The 9023-nt window shown below is 39.6% G+C and overlaps 1 long non-coding RNA gene across 1 annotated transcript; it reads left to right on the top strand.

The window, feature by feature from the left end:
• The first annotated feature begins 495 nt into the window (after positions 1 to 495).
• Positions 496 to 4462, top strand: LOC127518985 (uncharacterized). The gene is made up of 3 exons (XR_007931698.1): positions 496 to 641; positions 754 to 856; positions 3062 to 4462. It is a non-coding gene; the product is annotated as an uncharacterized LOC127518985 (long non-coding RNA).
• Positions 4463 to 9023: the final 4561 nt, after the last annotated feature.

Below are 9023 nucleotides of genomic sequence, written 5' to 3'. Positions count from 1 at the left end.
AGTAGGATTTTTTTGGAAGGAAAATAATATTTTTATTCAGCAAGGATCCATTAAATGACAGTAAAGACATTTATAATGTAACAAATTTAAAATAAATGCTTTTCTTTTTTACTTTCATCAAAGAATATTAAAAAATGCATAAATAAATATTAAGAAGCTCAACTGTTTTCAACATTGATAATGATAAAAAAATGTTTCTTGAGCACCAAATCAGCATATTAAAGGGGAACTATTACGCCATTTTTTACAAGATGTAATATAAGTTTCAGGTGTCCCCAGTAGGTGTCTATGAAGTTTCAGCTCAAAATACCCCACAAATAATTTATTAAACCATGTTGTAAATGCCCATAAATGAGTAAATGAGTCTAAGGAAAAACTGTGTCTTTAAATGCAAATGAGCTGCTGCTATCCAGAAGAGGGCGGAGCCTGTATATCTTGTTCCTTCTGTACTCTGCCATACTCTGTTTGGTTTTGATTATCATCTCTATCACAGTCATGCTCACGTGACATTGCAGTTCTTCGTCATCATGAAAGTTCATTATTTGCATGCATTTAAACAGTTTACACTTCTGATATATGGTTTTCTGAGTGCACACATCCGAAGCACGTGCACAGAAACTGGCTATCAGACAGCGTATCCTGTGAGTATTAAACTGATTTCTCTTACACGTTTTATTGCGCTTAAAGCAACACCATGGAACATTTGCTCACAGTTCTCCCATGTGGTTGATAAGCGCAACTGTCTGTTACCAGTGTCGTAAATATAAGCTTCCCTGTGGGCAGCGCAATACACGTGAATTTGTTGACTAAGCTGACGGAACAGAAAATTCGTTTGGAAACCATGTCCACTGATCAGGTAAAGTAGCCCATGTTACACTATGTTCTACAAATATCATTACATAGTTTTATTTATTGTTACTCCAGAATTGAAAAGTAGAACGGTAGTATGTTAGCCTAGTTTTTTTACTCGCATAGTTCATATGTAGCATTGTTTGCAAAGGGTGTAATTTGTATAATAGAATAAAATGATGTCCACATGGTTTTGAAATTTGCATATTAGATCATTTCATCTTATAGTTAGTTGTTGACTAACTCCACCCAGGCTACTAGTAAAATATGTGATGTATGCCGTAAAGCAGGGGCACGTTCAAGCTCAAACCGGTGCGCAACGTTTTGCTACAGTTTCCTGGTTGAATGACATGTTTCCTGGAAATAGAGTACAAGGGGGTTTGAGATACGTTTTCTCTTGTTTGGTGGGTGTGTCAAAAATCTCAGCCCAATCAGCAGCAACATGTATATAAAGCACACAGTATTAAAGAGACAGCTCGCACAATGGGTCCAAGTAAAGTCGTTTACAAATGTGTCCGCTGCAGCTCGGTATACACAACAATTTAAGATATTAGAAGACATGTTTGTCGTAAGAGTTTTATAGTAAAAATATAGCTTATCAATTCTTCAAAAAGAACACAAAAAATGGCCTTCTCAGCTGCCATAGTTGCAACTCTTGCGTCATCAGAACAGGGTGTTCAACGCACCACCATTTCCTTTTAAAAACGTTTTGCAACGTTTTGTCAGGGCTGAACGCAGCCCAGGTCGCACTCTTCTGCTGGTAAAACAGAAAAATCACTCACTGCTCTTGATTAAATAACTTTAGTATTTTATTAATTTTTCACAATATTACTGTTTATCAAATAAAGCAGACTTGTTGAGCATAAGAGACTTCTTTCAAAAACATTTTAAAAATCGTACCAACCCCAAACTTTTGAACGGTAGTGTATTTAACAAAATACATTCCATTATGTAATGCCCTCTTTTCATGATTGAAACAAATACAGATGGATAAAACCAAGCCCATCCTACATTTCTGCTCATTTAATATCCCGTTTCACTCAGAAATATGACAGATTACTGGGGTAAAATGGGCTGTGAATATTCAAGCTAATTTTGATTCCAACATATATGCCTTCAGGATTTTCATACTGTAAAAATTTGATAACGTAAAATCAATATACTTCAACACTGCCTGACCTTATTGTGTTTGCAATGCAAAACTACATTTAGATTTATTAATTTACAAAGCAGCTCACAGTGCATTAAATGTATGCATGTTTTAATTAGCATGTGCATTGGAACTCGTTCCCTTGCTCTACCATCTGAGCTACAGGAAATATAATATAAATCTGTGTTTGACAGATGCATATCTCATATATCTTAGAAATATTCTTCTGAATTTCACAAAAGACTGTGTAAAACTGCAAAACAAAGAAAGAAAAAAAATTAACACGAAATCCCCATTTTATGGAAAATATGATTAAACAAACTGAGTGATAGACAAAGTAGGCATATTTCCTTTCAGCATTGTCCTCAGAGGTAAGGCCTCACATCAGTTCAGCCCCAGTCATTTTTCCCATCACTCACTGACAATTCAAAAACTGAAAGTGCTCATCTCTGGACATCCCAGAGTGGCCCCAGAGAAGTAGTACATCGTGTCTCATCTGCACTATGTGGGTGAAGGGACAGAACAGACAATCTCACTTTCCTGGAAACTAAGACACTATTGATGTCACACTTCTGTGGCAAGTATGCTATAAAAACAGACAAAGCATTGAACACAAACTTATGATGCATTTGCAGGGTTTCTCTGATTAAACAAAGAACTTTCTACTGCATCACACAAAAAAAGCACCATGGGTCTTTGGATAATATCATGATGGCAATATCGTGGTATATACGGTACCATGGTGTGTGTGTGTGTGTTTATACTGTAAGGGTTGTGTGTCCATTTACAAAGAAAGCAAAAAAAAACTAATTCTTCAAATAGGCATCCTGTTTTAAGAAGTATTTCTGTACTTTTTCCAAAGGTTCAAGGCCTGTTAGGGCCTACACATTGAGATTTTAAAAAAGGTCAAAGTGATCTGAGGTTTAACCTTTGCTGGTGTTTTGATGTGATTGCAGTTTAAGTTGCATGTGGGATTGGGAAATTCTGAATGTGGATTTTTTACAAACACTTGTCCTCTCACTTTCTCTCTCTCTCTCTTTCTCTCTCTCTCTCATAATTCAGAAACAAACAGTCAAACACAGTGAAAGCCTATTGGGAGACAAGGCACCCTAGTAACCATGGCCGTTGCTAGGGTAACAGCGGAGAAATGGAGGGTGGCGAGTAGGTGTCCAAAGTGTCCTCAACATTAACATGATGAGCTCAATAAGACAGGATGACATACTGTCAGCTTTTTCATTGAAATATTACTCTAAAATAAACAACAAAGTAAACAAAAATATTATATAATTGTTGGTCATATATGGTTTTATTATCATGTTTAAAGCAATACCACATTCACAATCATGCTGTGGTTCAGCTGTAGACAAAGAGTCTTTCATATGACAATTGTATAAATGAGAAGTAAATATCAACTTGCATTCTGTAAGAGATAATGTATGGTAAAAAAAAAAAAAAAAAAAAAGTAAAATGAAATATTGGTATCATTCAATATTTGAATGATATCAGTCCACAATCTGTTTTCTGACTTGTGATGCATGCAGCCTGGAATTAAACCACATTTTTTCATTGGCAAGAGGAGAACTGGCTTGCTTAGTTGGGGACACTTAAAGGGTTAGTTCACCCAGAAATGAAATTTCTGTCATTAATTACTCACCCTCATGTTGTTCCACACCCGTAAGACCTAAGAGAATACTTTTTGTGCGCAAAAACAAAATAAAAATAATGGCTTAATGTCGCAGAGCTTACGTGTTTACGTCAGAACTGAGCCGGCGTTCTAACGTAAACATGGAAGCTCTGTGTCTGCGCCGATAGCCTTGTGGGCAGCATGCCGACATATAGCGCCATTGCGCTTTGGCCGCTCCGAGTTTGAGTCCCAACTCATGGTCCTTTCCCGATCCTGTCCCCCTCTCTCTCTCCCACTTCACTTCCTGTCTACATACTGTCCTAGCACAATAAAGGCAAAACGCCAAAAATAAATCTTTAATAAAAAACAAAAAAACAACAACAAAACATGAAAGCTCTGCAATGTTAATAGTGTATGAGAATGAGAGTGGAGAGGCGAATTTGTTGAATAAAGTCATTATTTCAACTTTGTTTTTGCACACAAAAGTATTCTTGTCGCTTCATAATATTAAGGTTCAACCACAGTAGTCATGTTGACTGTTTTAAAAAGGTTTTACTACTTTTCTAAACATTGAATGACGGTTATTTTGTTGCTTTCAATTGAGGATAAAAAAAACCTTTCTGATTTCAGCAAAATATCTTAATTTGTGTTCTGAAGATAAACGAAGGTCTTATGGGTGTGGAACAACATGAGGGCTTTTATACAGTATCTCACAGAAGTGAGTACACCCCTCACATTTTTGTAAATATTTTATTATATCTTTTCATGTGACAACACTGAAGAAATGACACTTTGTTACAATGTAAAGTAGTGAGTGTACAGCTTGTATAACAGTGTAACTTTGCTGTCCCCTCAAAATAACTCAACACACAGCCATTAATGTCTAAACCACTGGCCACAAAAGTGAGTACACCCCTAAGTAAAAATGTCCAAATTGGGCCCTATTAGCCATTTTCTCTCCCCCGTGCCATGTGACTTGTTAGTGTTACAAGGTCTCAGGTGTGAATGGGGAGCAGGTGTGTTAAATTTGGTGTTATTGCTCTCACTCTCTCATACTGGTCACTGGAAGTTCAACATGGCACCTCATGGCAAAGAACTATCTGAGGAAGAACTGTTGCTCTACATAAAGATGGCGTAGGCTATAAGAAGATTGCCAAGACCCTGAAACTGAGCTGCAGCATGGTGGCCAAGACCATACAGCGGTTTAACAGGACAGGTTCCACTCAGAACGGGCCTCGCCATGGTCGACCAAAGAAGTTGAGTGCACATGCTCAGCATCATATCCAGAGGTTGTGTTTGAGAAATAGACGTATGAGTTCTGCCAGCATTGCTGCAGAGGTTGAAGGGGTGGGTGGTCAGCCTGTCAGTGCTCAGACCATACACCGCACACTGCATCAAGTTGGTCTGCATGGCTGTCGTCCCAGAAGGAAGCCCCTTCTAAAGATGATGCACAAGAAAGCCCGCAAACAGTTTGCTGAAGACTAAAGAACCATGTCCTGTGGTCTGATGAGACCAAGATTAACTTATTTGGTTCAGATGGTGTCAAGCGGGTGTGGCGGCAACCAGGTGAGGAGTACAAAGACAAGTGTGTCTTGCCTACAGTCAAGCATGGTGGTGGGAGTGTCATGGTCTGGGGCTGCATGAGTGCTGCCGGCACTGGGGAGGTACAGTTCATTGAGGGAACCATGAATGCCAACATGTACTGTGACATACTGAAGCAGAGCATGATCCCCTCCCTTCGGAGACTAGGCTGCAGGGCAGTATTCCAACATGATAACGACCCCAAACACACCTCCAAGATGACCACTGCCTTGCTAAAGAAGCTGAAGGTACCTAAACCCTATTGAGCATCTGTGGGGCATCCTCAAACGGAAGGTGGAGGAGCACAAGGTCTCTAACATCCACCAGCTCCGTGATGTCGTCATGGAGGAGTGGAAGAGGACTCCAGTGGCAACCTGTGAAGCTCTGGTGAACTCCATGCCCAAGAGGGTTAAGGCAGTACTGGAAAATAATGGTGGCCACACAAAATATTGACACTTTGGGCCCAATTTGGACATTTTCACTTAGGGGTGTACTCATTTTTGTGGCCAGCGGTGTAGACAATGGTTGTGTGTTGAGTTATTTTGAGGGGACAGCAAATTTACACTGTTATACAAGCTGTACACTCACTACTTTACATTGTAACATTATTTTTTTTATATTTATTTTCCAATAAATATAAAACATAATACATTTACCTAAGAAACAAAACTGCCATAAGCTTCCAGAAAATAAATCAGTGTATTTTTTAGTACATTTGTCACTGGTTAAACATGAATCTCACTAAATTTATCACTTTATCTCTTATTTTCATACAGACATTCCTGGCAGTGCATGCACATGTTTACATATAGATTTAGTGTACATTTATCTCACCTCACAGCGCACTGTTATAAAGGACTCCATCATGCGAGTGTGAAAGGATCTGAGGACCCGAGTATAGCCTGTGCTTTTTACATGATGAATTTTTGAAAGGCTGTACGACTCCTCTAAGACTAGAGTGACAGGGAGGTGAGAGGCATATCTACATGTGTCGGTGTGTCTAAGTGTGTCACTCTTTAATAGCGGTTGTGTGGGCTGCCGTACATTTTTCTTGCCTTATTCACAGGACTCGTGTGGGCGGTTAATTCGTGTTTGTATTCCGCAGGTTTACCTTAGGGGGGAAACGTTTTATTATACACTCTCTTTGAAATCGATGACTAATTGCTTTCTTTTTTCCCTCTCTCTCTCAGACATAGTCCATTTCTAGATGGCACATTTTCTTGGGTGTGGGGGTGAGAAGGGTGGGGGGTGGACATCTCAAGGTGAGTAGAGCAGACGGTGAATTGCGCCGGAGAAGAGGTGCCTGAGCAGATCTTTGTTTCTTTGTGTGAATTCTTCTAGTTCTTCGCTTTTGGAGAGAAGACAGGCAAGAGGCTAGAGCTCCAAAGTGATGTGCAAACACAGCGGTTGAGTCATTGCGAGCATTTGCATACAAGTGCATGCAAATAAACTGACAATTCATGGCCAAATATGTAGTAAAGGCAATCAGAGGTCCAACAATGAATCAAACAATGAATGGAATTAGAGTCAGTAAAATCAATTAAAAAAGATCTGACATCAAGATGAAAGATGAAAACTGGATTTTAACCAGTCATCATTTACTCACTCTTATTTCATTACAAACCTGTAGTATGACTTTTTTTCTTTTGTGGAACACAAATTTTTAAATAATATCCTGATAATTTTTTTAAGGGACTATGAGAAGCCAAAGAAATACAAATTAAGTGCCATAAAAGCATCATAAAAGTGGTTCATACTACTTGGGCACAAGTATTCTAAATCTTCTGAAGTTATAAGATAAGCTTTGTGTGAGGAACAGACCATAAAGCCCACTGATGATCTTGACATCTGGCCTGGTTCTCGTTGGTACGTTGACAAAAGTTCATAATAATTAATTGAACAAATCACTTATTCATTGAAAAGATCTGACTCAAAGACCAATTCATTCTCAGATTGGTCATTTGTGACAGAATTGGTCTTTTGAGTCAGATATTTTCAATGAATCGGTGATTCATTCAAAGGATTCGTTCACAGTCTCAATGATCTAGTCACAGCAGTTAACTGCTCACTGGAGCAGAAAATGATCAGTGAACACTAAGGGGGCTTTCACACTGGCAGTTTAGTTCGAAACGGGGCACGGTTCACATGAAAATTCGCTAATGTGAAAGCTGTCATGCGAACCCGGGTGCGAACCCGAGACTACCTGAAAGGGGTGGTCTGAGTTCGGTTGCACTCAAACTGTGCTGCGGTTCACGTGTATATGAAAGCAACACAGACTCGGGTGCGCACTTGTTCAGGAAGTAAAGTAACCTGCGCATGCGTTTTCACTGAATAATATATATTTAAAACACATGTACTAGATGATAGTGTTGATGATTTACCTTGGATTCGATCAGGAGTGAGCCTGCAGTGTATTCGCATTTTGCGAGTGCAATCAGAGCGGCAAATGAATGGTAATCAGCCGTCTCCTTAAAATAGGCTTCTTGCAAGCAACGGAAAACCGTCTACATGCGGAGCACATACAGTAAACACAAGTGTCGTTTACTCTGCTGCATATAATAGCACCACATTAATAAAAAACAATTTATTGGCCCGCGTTCTGCTTTCTGTCATGCACCGTGCACGTCTGTGATGATGTAAGATGAACGCAAACACACCAGTGTTTGATACAATCAATTTGAGTGTGAAACCAGACCAACGCTGCGGGGGGCACCGAGAACAATCGCGCCCGAGCTCGGACCACGGCATACAAGCCCTAAGGGTGCTTTCACACTTGGTTCGATTGCTCCCCCCTCCCCCTGCCCCCTCTGGACTGTGTTCATATTATATTATTTGGGTCCGACCCGCGGTTCCTTTGCGTCATCAAACCAGCAGCTATTTACCTCGATGCTTAGTAACGACGGTGCAAGAGAAGGCGGCAAAATGCATAAAGTTGCTCTCCTCACTTTCAATATTTTTTGTTTTTGAACCGTTGGCTTCCAAACCTTCAGTACATAACGGCACTTGCTTGTGTCTATCTACCGCGAATGTAGAACGCTGAAGGTGTCAGCGAGCAGAAATTAGATAACGTTATGCAGCTCTCTGCTTGCAGCACGTCAGTCAAGCTCGTCGGGAATGTGAGTGAAACACAAACACACATTTTTATCAAATAATACGTCATTAATAACGGCTCACTTCCGCGATTTGGTATGCTTGCGTTCATATCAGCAGAGAACCGTACCGGAGTTCACTTGAACCATACCCCAGACCACCCTTTTTAAGCGGACTCTGGTATGGTTCACGGGTGCGCACCCGAGTTCAGAAGACAGTGTTCACATCATACAAATGTACCGAACTCTGACGTCAATCGAACCCGGGTGCGCACCCAAAGTACTCATGTGAAAGCACCCTAAGAAAGCTATGGTATGGCTTCAGAAAACTTACATCTGAATATAGCACATAGATGACTTTTCTAATACTTTTATAGTTATTGTTTTGTTATTTTGGAGCTAGACGGTCCCAGTCCTCATTCCTTTTTTCTTTTTCTTTTTTTACTAAGATTCACCTTTTGTGTTTTAACAGAGAAAATCAGATGGGTTTGGAATTAAATGAGTGTGAGTAAATGAAAATAATGTTCACATTTAATTGGGTGAACTATTTCTTTCTCAAGTTTGCCATGTCTCCACTTACTAACTTGATACCACATTTTTTGCTAAAAAACCATCTGCTTTTATGCGAGACACAATGAACAGCATCTTTCCAGAATATAAAAACAAACAAACAGTAAAAATCCATACATAAGAGCTTTTTCCTATGAGTAACACCAAACAAAATGAAGCT

Source organism: Ctenopharyngodon idella, chromosome 9 (genome assembly GCF_019924925.1).
Source record: "Ctenopharyngodon idella isolate HZGC_01 chromosome 9, HZGC01, whole genome shotgun sequence".
Lineage (NCBI taxonomy): Eukaryota > Metazoa > Chordata > Actinopteri > Cypriniformes > Xenocyprididae > Ctenopharyngodon > Ctenopharyngodon idella.
The sequence above is the reverse complement of the archived record's forward strand: the minus strand, read 5'-3'. Positions and strand labels throughout refer to the sequence as shown.